At 33.4% G+C, this 16334-nt stretch overlaps 1 non-coding gene across 1 annotated transcript; it reads right to left on the bottom strand.

Moving 5' to 3' along the window:
* Nucleotides 1–15082: 15082 nt before the first annotated feature.
* Nucleotides 15083–15189, bottom strand: LOC128040096 (small nucleolar RNA R71). The gene has a single exon (XR_008194756.1). It is a non-coding gene; the product is annotated as a small nucleolar RNA R71 (small nucleolar RNA).
* Nucleotides 15190–16334: the final 1145 nt, after the last annotated feature.

The raw sequence follows: 16334 nt of genomic DNA, 5'->3' as shown, positions 1-16334 counted from the left end.
AAAGAAATTCTCACTTGCGGAAAAGGAACAAAGAACAAGAAAGAGCTTTGAAAGCAAAAATGTGAAAAAAAAAGGGTATACAACTCCAAAGAACCAACAGGGGGAGAAGACAGGTTAATTTGGTCAATTATCAGCCAAAAGCACTTCAAGCTGAAGAAAAAGAGAAATTTTAGCTTCTTCATCTGGAGAAAAGGACTTTTCTGATGGTGAAATTTTTACGTGAAAGGAGGCCATTCTTCATTCCTTTTAAGAGAAAAGGACTTTTTATTGAAAAAGTCCTTCTAAAACGTGCGGAAGAACGGGCCCTTAAACTAGCAAAAGGAAGAGATTGGTGCGACAGAACCCAAGGACCAGCGTTACTTTGACCAAGTAGAATTAGGTTTATAAATTTGAAATTTAGTTTTCTACTTTTATTTTTAAGAATTTAATTTTTTTTATTTTAAAATTTAAAATTTAGATTTAGTTGTTATCGCCATTAATTTTTTTGTTAAATTTATTTGTGTGGTTTTAAAATAAAAATATTGATATTTTAATGAGCTTATTCTTTTATTAAATTTCAAATGTGGATTTAAAACATATTTATGTGAAATGTATAGCGAAATTAGTTGAAGGGTTTTTATATTTACGATTGTTACTGAATTAGTGTGACTCTTCAATATAGAGTTTATCAAAAGTCAAATACTTTTATACAACAACAATACTTTTTGTTTTAGATAAAGAATACAAAATCAATTAAACTAGATCTTCCAAGGGGATCCTGAAACAATCTTAAATCTACTCTTCTGTCACAAACTATCTTGATAAGACTATCTGCGGTTGTGTTTTCTTGGGGAATATGTTGAATATTTCATTGCTTTACCATTTTCAGGAGTTGATGAATTCTTCTGACTAGAGCAGAATTAGGGCTTTCAGAAGAACCATCCTGAATGGCATTAGCTGCCTCAAGGTTGTCCGTTTGAATTGAGACCCTTTTGAATCTCCTTTATAAAATAAGCTTCAGCCCATCCAAAATGCCTCGAAGCTTAGCCTCTATCACTGTGCAATTTCCCAAGTATCTGCAAAATCTAATGATCCACCCAGCATTATGATCCCGCACTAATCTTCCAACTGCAGCAAAAACATTCTTCATTCCTAACCAAACCATCCGTGCTCAAGCACACCTAACCGTTAGCTATAGAAGGGCTAGTGAAAGAACTTTGTATCTCCTTTGAAATTGAAGTATATTGTTTTGCCCAACTATGGAGACCTTAAGGACTTCATCAATACTCCAAGAAATACCTTGGAAAGTAAACAAGTTGCGATTCCTCCAAATGCGCAAAGAAATGATCCCAAAAAGGCACGACCAATCCACCCCACCCAAAAAAGGAGTCTGATGTTTCTGAAGGTTTTCTGTCATCCAATTAAGGAAGGATCCAATGTAGGATCTAGAGTGTAACACCCTATACCTGGCTCGATCACCGAGCTCGAATATCAGAATGTCACACCATCGTCACACATCACATGTAATAAAAATGGTCTCATTATTAAGTAAACATATTCCATTTTAGCTTTCGTAATAGTTATAAGTCATACATATTCCAATCATCATTAAAACATGCTAAACATTCATCAAACGAACTTTAAAACAAAGAGTTAAACATGCTTTTAGACCACTAGATAGAAATTCTAAATTATTCACGTAGGTATGGATAGAAATTCTAAATTATTCACGTAGGTATGGATATTGAATCAAAGGTATCGATATTTCTCTTAAATGGTATCGATACTGCTTGAAAAATCAATACTAAAACAACATTTTGTTTCTCGCCTAAAAACTAAAATCTCAGAAATTATTAGTACCTTCATAAAGTATCAATTATTTTACCTCAAGTACCGATACTTGTGATATGATATCGATACCAACTTACATTACTAACTCCCTACACATCAAAGTATCATGGAGGTATCATTTTTAAAATCCGTACATCAATACCTCTGTTCCAAACAACAAAAATATAGCATAGTAAGGCATATAATCCATTCTAAACATACACTATTCAACATGTAACTAATACCACATCAAATAATCACCAAATCAACTATAATGACAGTTTAAATCATCGTAATTATGTCCGAGCAGGCAATAAATATACTAAGCTATTCATAAATCCTAAGAGCAATAAATTCATGTAAACATCCAAAACATTATGGAAATAGTTAGCTAAAAGTCTACCACATTGCCTTATTCCCACAGTTCAAAGAATAATAATATCACCTACACAAAAACTAAAGCCTAACTTAGATCACTTCCTTGATATCCCCGCATTACTCATACCGCAAACGCTAAATATCTGCAATGGTTAGAGAGAGTGGGTGCGCTTAAACAAGCTCAGTGAATGTCGAAGTAACCACAAAGCATAGACAATACCAAAGGTTAAACAAGAGCATGCTATAACACATTCACAATCTTATTCTAACCAAGTCACAATAACATATTCACGCTTCATTAAATCATAAAACTAACATATACTCTCACATGCAATTACACTCAACTCTTATATATATAATTCATTTAATGATAATTCATCGGGACAAAACAACATATTCATGCTTTAATAACTCACAAGTCTAGCTTATATATTCACATGCATTTACATACAACATTTTCATATATAAATCACATTATGATAATTTGACACTTGAGGCTATGAAACATAAAAGTGGGTTGTACCAGCACACATCGGATACATAGATCTCTAACATACCAAATGACTTGTAGAGTTGAACATATCTCAAAAGCGTAGCATTTAGCTAACACTCTTCAACACACCAACATATCCCGGTGAATGGATTTGGCTCACATTCCCTTATCTCTCCAAACTGTCCTAGGGCCTCAATTCCTAAATCACAAAACACAAGAGTGAGTACTCACAATCTTATGGCATGCCAACTATATCCAATAGTTTGAAGAGATCAAAAAACCAAAATATCCAAAATTCCACAATTTTAATTAATGATTTAATGCACATCATCTCTATTCATGTTCATCAATTTACATCACAAACTTGTACACAATGCATGCTTATCGAATTCACATTTAACTGCACTTTAAGTGCCACAATAATTCTCATTGAACCATCACCTATCCAACCACATATGTGTGCATTAAAATCAATACATCATATATCACAAACAAGTATTCTCACATATTACCTGTCACAATAATATCACATTCCACAATTCAACACTTATGTACTTACCGAAATTTCGCTCACCTTCGTTGCATATTTGTATTATTAGCATATCATTATTACTGTCATTTGGCATGCACATCATGCCCATAATACAACACAATTTCCAATAGTCATCACACATGTCTCATATCACACTATCGCATCATAATAATCAATCCACAATTATTCACATAATCACATAAATTGCCAAAATAAAATAAGGGAAATAGAAAGCTTACACTCGAAATTTAGGATAGGGGTTTAGGCTATTCTGAAACTCCTAATTAACACTATGAATTGTGTCTACTAGCAACGATTCCAAACACTCACCGATCACGCTTTTGCCTGATTGCCGAAAGCATAAACTAGCTTTTCCTTGCCTTTCACCTTGCTCGCTGAAGGCTCCAACACTTCGTATCTTCACCAAAATAAATCACACAATAAACACAATCAACATTCAGCCAAAGACTCACATACACCTACCAAAAACGCAAGCCTAAGTTATATTCTTTATGAAACTGAAATTTGACTAGCAAACTTGAAACTCAAATATTTTAATATTTACTCATTCCCTTTGCCTATAATCGATTCCAATTTTTTAACAAAACTTTAAAAAATGTTTAGAAACCTTCTAATCACATCAAAACTAATGGAAAAACACTTTGAAACCTTGTTTTTATTCAAATTCTCAAAATCCTCCCAATATTTGACTTTTATTCAAAACATTCGATTTAATGGGTAAAAACTCTATTTAAAAGACTAGATAACATAAAAAACTAATAGGAAAATAATTTGTTACCTTCGATGGGAGAAAAAAGGACATTTGGTTGAAAATAAGAAAAACCCACAAGCTTGAGAGATGACAAAATCAATGATTTTTTTGTGTGTTTTTCTTGAAGTTCTATGGAGGTTTATTGATTGGGTAATAATAGATATTAAAGGAATGAAGTTTGTAAAATAAAATTGAGTGATTGGGGTTTGGGAAAGTAAAGGACGACAATAACAAAAAGATGGAGAAAAAGTATAGTGAGTTTAATATAGATGGAAGGGGAAAATAGGGTATTTTAAAAACTTTGGTATAATTGCTTTATAACTACTCCTATTTTGAACCTTTTTACAAAAAAGTCCTCATTCAAAATTAAAGGTATTTTGAAACTCATTTGGAAAAATTGATTTAATTTCCTAAAAGTCATAGATGAAGGTATTTCTGGTTTACCACGCTACAAAATTCTAAACACATAGGAGCTAAAATTCCCATTTTACCCTCGAAACTCTTAGGCCTAATTTTGGGGTGTGACATAGGGAGCATTCCTTCTAGAATGAACTTGTCCCAAATGCTCCTAGCTACAGGGAAATATTTGAGAACATGCAACACCTCCTCAGATTCTTGTCTATAAAAACCACTGCGTTGTTTTTCCCAACTCCTCGTCTTACCCTTTTAGGATTTGTAAGCAAACGTTGCTTGAAGGTGAGCCAAATGAAGAAACAAATACGTTGCGGGCCTTTAAATAATAATACTTAGTTGCTTTAGATGGAAAAAAAACTAACTTTTTGTCAAGTTCCTTCCAAAAGAGCTCTGCTCTAAGGGTTCTTTCCCTAAGCCCTCCGCCAAAGATCTGCCTCCTTCACCTCTCGTCTTTTACGTGTCTCAATTTTCTAAACATTATATGCATTTATTTCTTTCTACTTAAATGCCTCATTATATGACTCTTCGATTTCTCCCCTCCCCTTTCATCTCCTTTTTCATCTTCATCATTATTTCCCCTTTTCCTATAACTCTCCATTACTGATTGGTTACCCTTTCATCTCCCTCCTCCCTCCATCATGGCTTTCAGTCCCTTAAAACGCTAGAAATTTTATCTGTATGGAACATTTGACACCAGTCGATCCTTTCTTCCAACTAATCATCGATCTCTCCCATTCTCCTTTAATCAATTTGAACTATCTTTTCCTCTAAAATTGTTCCTTTTCACCCTTCTATCAAAGATGTGCAACAACTTTTTAAGAGATTGCAGTTGGTTTGAAAGTTCAGAATTGGAGTCTTTTGCCGATGAAGGCAACTCTATGCAATACACCCTTTAAGTTCAGTTACATCCCCATAACAATGTTGCTATAAGAAGAGGGCCTATTGCCCCCTTTGATCTCTAAGAGCTTGAACTTAGTGTAGCCAATTAGAGTCACTATTTAATTGGTCACATCCATGACTATAAAAATTTCTCTCTTTGCCTTTTACAAATACTTAAGATTTGGAATCTTTAGGGTCGTGTTACTGTTTCTTCTAGAGATGGTATTTTTAAAATTTTCGATTTGACCTTATATCTAACCCTCAACTCATTCAAAGGAAAGGTCTCTAGGCAGTTGATAGAGCCTTGTCGATGACTGTTAGATGGGCCCCTAATTATTTCCCAAGGTTGGACCTCTTTAGCTCACTAAATGTGTGGATCTAAATATTAGGTCTTGCTATTGAATATCTTAATTCCTTTGTTGCAACTAAAGGTGCTCATGGGCTAGGCTGGGCCCAGCCAAAATTTTAGGCTTGTTTATTAGGCCCGACTTGAAAAAAGGGCTTAAAATTTTACCCAAGCTTGACCCGGATAAAAATGCTAAAATTTGGGTCAGGCTTGCTTGTATTAAATTTTTTTATATTATTTTAAAAAATATATAATACATTAAAAATACTAAAAATATCAAAATAAATGTTTCCCAACAAATTAAAAATAAATTAAAAAAAATATGTATCCTTAAATAACACTAATATAAGTGCAACTTAACAAGCAAATACCTCTAAAATAGTAACAAAATTAATAATAAAACAAGAATTATACTATATCCAAACAATAACAACAAAATAGTAACAACATAAATAGTGAAATGGTAGCAAAATAGTGAAAAAATAACAAGAAACTAACAACAAAATAGTAAAAAAAAAAGTTTTTTTTGAACATTCGGTCCGGGCCGGACTCGGGCAAAAAAAGTCTTACCCGAGCCTCGACCTATTTTCTAAATGAGTCTTAATTTTTTGTCCAAGCTCATTTTCATACTTATATTTTTAATCAAGTCCTTTCACTTTTCCGGCGGACATAAACAAGTATAGTTGCAACTCGCTTGGGAAAAATAGTAGGGCGAGTAATCCATATCGATGACGATGGTAGAAATCCTCTAAACATCCAATTTCTTAAAGTACGTGTTAACATTAACCCCTTGCTTCCTTTGATTGCAGGCTATACCGTTCAAAGGGATGACAAAGTCAGGTAATGGGTTGACTTCTGCTATGAAAGAATATGCAAGGTCTGCATCAGATGCGGCAATATAGGCCATACCAGAAATAGCTGCCCCCATGATAGTCAGGAAGTAGAGGATATGATTAATGAACAAATGGAGGAAATTAGACAGCCTGGGTTATGAAAGAGAGTTTGATGTTCATCAGATTCATTTTAGAGGTACCATTCGAGCCTCGAGATCAAGAGGTATTAAGCGTTCCACTTATGTGGAGCTAATTCCTTCTGTCTCTGTTCGCATTAGTTCTTCATATCCTTTTGCCAGAGGATATTTCCATTTTGGTGTTAATAATGTTATTAATATTCATGATGATGGTAATGATGTTGCAAATAATAATGATTTGGCTGGAAATGATGCTCTTAACCGTCCTAATGAGAGCAACAATGTTGAAGAGGAATAAGTGGAACCCAAAGAGAATGATGAGGATACTGACCCTTCGATAGATGTTGAGGAAGAGGATGATAGTGATGAGCGCACGCCATCTAACAGTGTGCTTGTTAATGAAGAAGCCCCCAACTGATTCTGAGCAAACTCAAAACCAAGATAGCGATGCAGGCCCCCCTTTCTCTTGCATTTGTTCCTCATTTTAAACCCCCTCTTGTCTCTTCCCCACAACCAAATCCTTTCAGTCACCCTATACCCTATTATGAAGCCATCCCTTCTAAAGATGATTTAGGAGAAAGGATCCATACACAATTTCCTGCTACCGCTGCCTGATACAGAGAAAGGAATCAACAATGGTGGGCAGATAGACAATTTATTCAGATTGAAAGGATCCTTGCTGAATTGTCAATGTTCTACATGCCTAGAGAAGTGTATCTTCGAACCGCTGCCTTAGCTGAGGCCTCTATTCATTCGAGGAGAAATATTCCCAGATTTATTGGACTCTCTAACACTGAATTTACGTTCACGAATGCTCGTTTTCTCCTTGAAAATGAGGGCAATCACGCTGAGTCCAGTCTGAGGGATCTAGGCGAGAAAGAAAAAGAAATGCCCCAGTTATTGATGCTCAGTTAAACGCTTCAACTGACAGTCATTCACAATGGAGATAATTCTAGTAGAAATTCTTTTGACTTTGTTATCTATGTTGATAATCAATCTACTAATGTTCACTTTGAAATTACTAATATTGATACCATGGCTACTAAGACGACATCACTATGTTTGATAGATTGAATTCTGTGCAGGTGGTTGGGCTAGAGTCAAAAGACGTTCTTAGACCTGAAAACTTTATGCCAAATTGTTTTTTCTAGTGGTTCCCCACTAGTAATTAGGGGTGAGCAAAATTCGATTCGACTCGAAAAAATCGAAAAAAAATTCGAATTTCGAGTTAAACGAATCGAGTTATTCGAGTTAATCGAATTTTTTTTTTCGAATTTCGAGTTCGAATCGAGTTGAGTTTTCGAATTCGAATAACTCGAATAATTCAAATAATTCGAATATCAAACTATAATATTTTACAGTTTTACCCTAAACTCCAAACTTTTTTACTTTTCCCTCAAAACTTTTACTCCTTCCCACTTTTCCCCCAAAACTTTTACTTCCCTCCCTTCCCAACCCCCCAATCTACCCAAAATCCATTTCCCACCAAAATTTTACTCTTCCATTCATATTTTTTTTCAAAATTTTACTCTCAAAAACCCTCAAAACTTTTTATTTTCCCCCAAAAGTTTTACTCCTTCCCACTTTTCCCCTAAAACTTTTATTCTCTTCCCATCCCACCTCCCATCTACCCCAAACCCTCCCCCCTCTAATTTTTTTTAATATTTTCCCTCCAAAATTTTACTCCCCCTATTTACTTTCCCTCAAACTTTTATTCCCCAAAATTTTTTATTTTCCCCCTAAACTTTTACTTCTCACCCTTGACTCTCAAATAAAAATCAAATTTATCCAAAAAATCACTAAACATAAATAGTAATAATTTTATTTATATATACTATTTATATTATTAAGTTAAATTTCACATTTTATATTATTTATATTATTGAATTGTTTAGTCATATTGAATATTTATATTAAAATTGAATTCTTAATTATGCCATAAAATATTCGTGTTAAAATTTTATATTGGTATCAATTTCAAATTTTATTTTTAAAATAAATTTTATTAAAAATCATATTTTTATATTTAATATATTTTAATTCCAAAATACATAGTGACAAGAATCAAGATAATTGAAACAACTAAGCAAACAAATAAGCTAACCAAGATATAAAAATTAATAAATAAATTATGAGGTGATGAAAGTTAATAAAAAATTTGATTAAGGTGGACAAATTTTATTACGATGGGTGACAATGGTTATAAGGACCCAAAATTATTTTTTAAAATTTAACTCGAACAAATATATTCGATTCGATTCGATTCGAATTCCATCTCACTCGACTCGATTCGAGAAAACTTTAAATAAGTTTAGGATGATAAAATGAGATTCAAAAACTCGATTAACTCGAAAATTTTCGATTCGATTCGATTCGATTCGATCGAATGCTCACCCCTATTAGTAATAGTTCGGAAGAGGAATTGATGCAGGAGCATCTATTGGGTAGTTAACTACTTTGGCCCAAATTGAAGAAGATGAAGCTACACATATTTTGGGCTTGGAAAGTCTAATGGTCTGCAACACAAAGAGCCTAATTTGGGTAGAAGATTTTTAAGAGACTTTTTTCTATGGATTCATTAAATAAGTAGGATGCATGAATTAGCAATTTCCCTCTGTTTATTTGTTTTTGTGGGTTTCAACAACACGGTGAGTTTGGATAAATGGTGAGATGGGATGTGATATACTCTATTTAATTTATTTTTTATTTCTTGTTACAGTATGTTACAATATTTAATCTTTATCTTCACCGTTGTTTATACACTTAGTGTAAATAAATGCACTGTACATTTAAACTCATCCAATCCTATCCTTAAACATCCTTAAACAATTTCTTAATCTACAATCACGTGTTAGTATTGATTGCATCACTATCACTTTAGATTTAGAAAGTTCCTAGAGTGGCGGTTTATCACAATCTTCCCCAATCAAACTGTGGTAATTTTGCCTTTTTAGTACCTAGATTTGATTCCCCTATAGGAACACTCTTCTGATGCCTTTTATGGTCATGAGGATACTAAACGAAGACACACTTCCAACCTTGAAGGTCCGGAACCCAACTCATTTCCCACTATTGTTCTCTGTGACGCTGAAGCAAGATTTGATGCTATGTCCATCAATGATTCCAGATGTGTTTATCAAAAAAAGAAAAAAATATTTGCAGGGGAAAGCTCCACTGCAACTAGCCCCCCATCGCCACAAAGAAGGCCATCTCCCCCATTTTCCCCAAATATTGATCTAGCTGCAAACTGGAATGAACCTCCTCTTTCTGTTCAAGATGATTCAACTACTGCTGCTTTAAATGTCTCTTCTGTTTCTAAATTTTCTATGGTTGTCTCTACTGCTTTTACAACTGTTGTTTCTATTGTTGTTTCTTTTGCTATTTTTATCAATGTTGTTTGTCCTAATTGTTTTTTAATTTGATGTAACCGTTGAAAATGATACTGCTGTTATTGCCTCTGCCGAAAGGTTCAGGCAGGTTGTCCTTGATCAGCCTCCCAAGTAGCTATGAAGGTCCTTAGCTGGAATGTTAGGGGAATGGGAAATCCCCTAACAATGTTCCGCTGCTCTCGGCTAATTGATAGATTCAACGTTGATTGTTGCTTTCTTATAGAAACCAAAGCTAAGCATAATTGCTATCTTAGACTTAGGTCAAGATGGAATTTTGAGCATCTTGTGGGTACTGATTGTAGTGGATGTAGTGGTGGTACCCTTTTCCTTTCGCGTAAAAGCATTAATTGTTCTGTCATTTCAATGAATGAAAATATGCTTTTTTGTTATATTGAGGATAAAAACTTTAAGATATGGCTAACCTGCATCTATGGTCACCTTAAAGTCAATGAGAGGAAATTTGTTTGGGATTAACTAGTTCATTTTTCTAATAACATTAATGATAATGACAATTGGATTGTTCTAGGGGACTTCAACCAAGTGATTTGGTACAAGGAGAAAATTTTCCTTCATTCAAATGATCTTAAAAGAGCTTTTGACCTTTTTCAGTGTCTTAATTCTGGTAATTTATCGAAAATTCTTGCAAAAGGTTCCTACTTCACTTATACCAACAATCGAAATCTGGAAGAGGCTGTATGCGAAAGACGTGATTGGGCCTTTGTTGCTGATAATTACTTCTCCCATTGCTTGAATTTGTCGGTTCTTAATCTCCCGATCACTCATTCGGATCATGGCCCAATGATTGTGTCTACCAATAAAAGATTTCCTTTCCAAAGAAGACCTTATCATTTTGAGGTAATGTGGACTCTTCACCTTCTGTGTTAAGAGATTATACAAGAGACATAGATTTCACAAATTGAGGGTTCCCCTTCTTATAGCTTGGTCTGTAGAATTACAAATACTAGCTCTTTTCTTCGTAAATTGAACTAAGATGTCTTCGATGATTTACATAAGAGAAATCTTTATTTGGAAAAAGCTCTAATAAAAGTTTAATATGATCTCTCTTAATCTCTTAAGAAAGAAAAGACATTAGAGCAAATCTTAAATTGCTTAAGCAACAGGAACAATTACACTTACTCCAAAAATCAACGCTTAAATGGAATAAATTGGGAGATAGGAACACTAAATTCTTCTATCTTACGACTAAGAAGAGAAGAATAAGGAATAGAACTGAAGGAGTTTATAATTCTATTCGATGCATGCATAGATGTGAAATTCATTAAATTCAATTCATTGAAGCCTAGGCAATCAGTCGACTTTGAGATTCATTTTTGGGTGGGATCCATGAATATCTAAGTTGAAATGTGTTTTAATAAATGAAAGGAATATTTCTTAGCTTCGAAATACACTTTGAATCACATAATTTCTAGTTTGAGAGCTCAAGTTATGATTATTTTAGTAAAAATTATGCGAGCGGAAAAATTCTAAACGAGATTTTTTCAAGAATTACTAATTTTGAGTTTTGATTCGTGTTTAAATCATTTTAGGTTCGATTCGATTATATATGAGCCCAATATTGTATTTATTAGATTTTATATATTTTATTTATTTATTTTGAATTTTAGGATATTTTAAATTATTTTAAGTTGTTTAGAAGTTTTATATTTCTTAGTCAACAAGAAAATTTAGATCAACTAGAAAACTACTTCTTGTTTTTATATAGAGGTTCATTGTACTTAGGAGTTTTATTTTGACGTAATTAGCTAGCCTATATAAAGATATCTTTAGGTATGATGCTTTTTTTTTATTTTTTGATTAATAAAAGCATTTTTTAGAGTATTTTATTTTGCAAAATTCAATTCTTGTTCTCTTTCAAAAGATTTTTTTTTTTTACTAAATCTTATTCAAGATTGTTGGGAAGTTCTTCATACTTTAGGTTGCCAAGAATTCACTCTTCGAGTGTCGATTAGAGTCATTAATTGAGTTTTTTGAGAAATCTTTTTTCGAAATGTTCAATCGGACACTTATCCTTCTATTCATCTCCATCAGTTTATTTATTTTATCTCCCACCTTTGTTTCCGTTTTCTTTTATTGATCTTGCTATTTACTTTTATTTTAATTATTATATTTGTTGTTTTTGTGTTCTTATGTATCAAGAAAGCATCTTTCAAAGCTTAAAAACTCACATTGCTTGCTACCTAAGATACAAGGATTTAGTTTAGAAATACAAAGTTGAATTGAGCCTTCTCCTTCAAAACAACTTCAAATCATCTTGGGACTTTTGGGATTGTATGGACGCTGCCTCATACCATTTTGTATTAGATTTTAGGCCTCTTAGTATCCCTAAACTCGTGCTTTATCAGTATTCTTGTTGAGCTTTTTTTTCGGTGCCTTAAAACTATTTTTTGCTCGAAAAAAATTACATTGTTTAATTCGACATAGAGGATAATCGATGTTATTTTGACCTAAAATTTTAATCCTATATTTTTGGAACTAGATTATAGTGAAAAAAATATTTTCAATTAAAAAGTCGAAAAAATTTGAAAAATATTTTTGGTTGAAATTTAGTGCCCAAAATTTTAGATATGAAATTCATTAATTATGGAGGCTTTCCACAAAATTTCATGATTTTAGCATGTGTAAACTGACAAATATATATGATTTTTCCTATAAAATTCATCACCTTTTACTTAAATTTGTTGTTAAAATCAAGTAATTGTTTAAGAAATTAATGAAATATGCTAAAATATGAAATTAGGACATGGAAATTATTAAAATGTGATTTTATACTTTATTATATAGTTTTCATGCATAAAATGACTTATTTTATATTAGTTTGAGCATATTATATTTTTAAGCTATCAAGTGGGCCATGCATGATTAAATTAAATAATAAAATATAAAGTTATATTTAATAATTCATTTTAAATATTTCATTAATAAATTGGGTTTTAATTAATTAAGTAAATTAATTCATTGAAGTGGTTAAAATTATATTATTTGACTCTCTAAGTTATCTACTATTTTTGGACAACTTTGAGAGTTTTCTTCTAATTGTAAAATCGTTCAAATTGGGGACCAAGTCAACCTAATTTTCGGATGCACATGGCTGATCATAAATCAATTTTTGGTTTAATTACACAAGGTCCTTGAAGAGTTAAAGAAATCAGAGATTTTCCTAAAGATTTGCTGGTGACTGAGTCTTAGTCCTGAGTTGTGGTGGCACTCAAATTGACCAAGAATCAAGCTTGGAAGAAGTTTCAAAAGATGGACACTCCAATTTTTAGCAAATTAAGCTCCCTTTCCTCACCTATAAATAAGAGCTCATTTCTCACTTTTTCAATCTTCGCTCACTCATTCATCATTCTCTCCTCTCTTAGCTCTCTTAGCTATCTTTCCCCCTCACGCCTATCATCATCCTTGCATAAGAATTTTTAGAAAAATTAGCCTCTTAAAGAACCCTTGGTTGGCCACCTTGGAGAACCATCAGCCTCGTCAGCCAGAGTCTTGGGTGACAGCCACTCTGAATTGGGTTTAATCTTTCTTTTCTTTAATTTAATCTAAAGATGTTTGCTATGTGTTCTTTGTTCTTTTTTACAACAATGTTAGCTTAATTTAATTTAAACTAGGATGATTCCTTTGATTAAATAATATTTATTTGATTCATGCTTATAATGTTTGTGCCTCAATCGATCATGTTTTCAATTAAAATCAAGTCTGTATTTCGTTCATACGTGATTGGAATGCACCTGAATTAGCTGAGCGATCCTGACCAGATGACGGCTAATGGACACATAATTGAAATGTGCATGCTCAATTTAGATCCTGACTCGATTACATTGTAGGTTGCATAACAACTCTGACCAAGCTCTATTATCTGCATAGTTTTTAGATTTGTGTGATTAAATTGTTTCAAACTTGACACGTCCCTGTTACTTCACACGAATACTAAGAAACCCTTAGTAAATAAGGAGCATTAAAATGCATATTTACTAAGTAAAGGATTTTGAAAGAACCTAATGTGGTTTCCAAACTCATGAAAGATCGAGTTGGCATGGAATGTTTTTCCGAATGTTATTAAGCATGTTGATAATAAATTGAGTTTAATTAAAGTAATTGTCCTAGTTTATTTATGTTATAATTGTTGCAAAATTGTGTTTAATTTTACTAAAATCGATTTCATTCATATAGTTTGCATACTTAGGATAATTTGCATTAGGGATCATTGCACTTCGTTTAATATATTTTAATCACCACTTCTCAACTATATTGTGTTTTTATTTACCAAATTGTTAATATAATTTTACAAATTAAGTGACTTAGCACAAATACAATCCCTGTGGAGACGATAACTTGATACTTATTACTTGATAACGACTGTGTACACTTGTACAAACCTAAGCGTTACAAGTTGTTGGCGCCATTGCTGGGGATTGTCAATTATTGCCATAGTCATTTTTTCGTGAAATTATTTACTTTCAATTTGATTTATTTTTAACATTACTAACTTATTCTTTTTAATTTTTGTGATTTTCTTTTCAGGTGTTTGTGAGCATAGATCGAATAATCGATTTACTCTCTGTAGACCCTGAAATTGAGCAAACTTTCAGATAAAAAAGACGTGAATGAATAGCTCAAAGACAAGTCGAGATGGACCTTGGGAATCAGAATCAAGACCAAGGTAATGAAGTCGATCATGTACGAAATCCTATCCTAATTGTTGATGATAGGGATCGATGCATCAGACAATATGCTGTGCCGCTTTTTTGTAAGTTAAACCTAGGAATTAAAAGGCCAGATATTGAGGCAACCCAGTTTGAATTGAAACTAGTGATGTTTCAAATGCTACAAACGGTAGGCCAATTTAGTGGTATGCCCACGAAAGATCCACATCTCCACCTTTGATTATATATAGAGGTGAGTGATTCATTCAAGATAGTCGGTGTGACTGAAAACGCACTGAGGTTGAAGTTGTTTCTGTACTCGTTGTGAGATCAAGCACGAGCATGGCTCAATTCATTGCCACCAAGTTCCATATCTACATGGCAAGAATTAGCGGAGAGATTTTTGTTTAAGTATTTCCCACCCAGGAAAAACACTAAGTTGAGGAACGAGATCACAACTTTCCAACAATTAGATGATGAGTCTTTGTATGAGACTTGGGAGCGATTCAAGGAGTTACTTCGTAAGTGTCCTCATCAAGGGATTCCTCACTGTATTCAGTTGGAGACATTCTATAATGGTCTCAATGCACATACAAGATTGATGGTAGATGCTTCTGCGAATGGTACAATTTTGTCTAAGTCTTATAATGAGGCTTGTGAGATCATCGCGAGGATTGTGAATAATAACTATCAATGGCCAACAAATCGAACAACTTTAGGAAGACGTGTAGCCGGAGTTCATGAATTTGACTCTCTCACTTCGTTATCAGCTCAGGTATTGTCTATTTCCTCCATGTTAAAATAGTTAACTGCTAATAGTACTAATAATTTTGCAGCTCAGCCACCAAGTCCGTTTGAAATAGTTTCTTGTGTGTACTGTGGGGAAGGTCAATCTTTTGAGAATTGTCCATCAAATCCCGAGTCAGTGTACTATGTAGGGAACCAATACTAAAATAAGAGTGGAAAAGGACCCCAGTCCAACTTCTACAATCCTTTATGGCTTCATCATCCTAACTTTTCTTGGAGCAACCAAGGAAATGGATCGAACAACAACTTATTATAGCAAAGACCCAACCAATCTCAAGGGTTTAATCAGCAAGCTCCAAAACCACCTCAAGCTGAGGCATCAAACAGTTCAAAGAACTTGTTGAAAGCATACATGGCAAAGAATGACGCTTTGATTCAAAGCCAAGCAGCAACACTGAAAAATTTGGAAAACCAAATGGGTCAGTTAGCTACGGAGCTACGTACTAGACCACAAGGAACCTTGCCAAGCGATACTGAGAATCTAAAAAATTTGGGTAAAGAACATATCAATGCAGTGACATTGTGAAGTGGTAAAATTCTAGAACCCTGATTGATTGATGTCGAAGATAAGCCCGTTGAGAAAAATTAATCTGCTATTGAAGTTCCTACACCAAAGGAATCAGAAACTGCAAAGTCTGACAAGGTAAACCCTGACTTAGTGAATTCAGATATTTTAATATCTTCTTTGATGTAGATTTACCTACTCAGAAAAGTTGTTCCGTTCAACCAAAAGTTCCATCACCTCCATATCCGCAAAGATTGCAGCAACACAAGCAGAAACATGATGTGCAATTCAAGAAGTTTTTGGATGTTTTGAAGCAGTTACACATCAATATTCCGTTGGTGGAGGCTTTAGAACAAATGCCGAATTATGTGAAGTT

This window comes from Gossypium raimondii, chromosome 3 (assembly GCF_025698545.1).
Source record: "Gossypium raimondii isolate GPD5lz chromosome 3, ASM2569854v1, whole genome shotgun sequence".
Classification (NCBI taxonomy): Eukaryota; Viridiplantae; Streptophyta; class Magnoliopsida; order Malvales; family Malvaceae; genus Gossypium; species Gossypium raimondii.
This window is presented reverse-complemented; position numbering and strand designations above follow the sequence as displayed.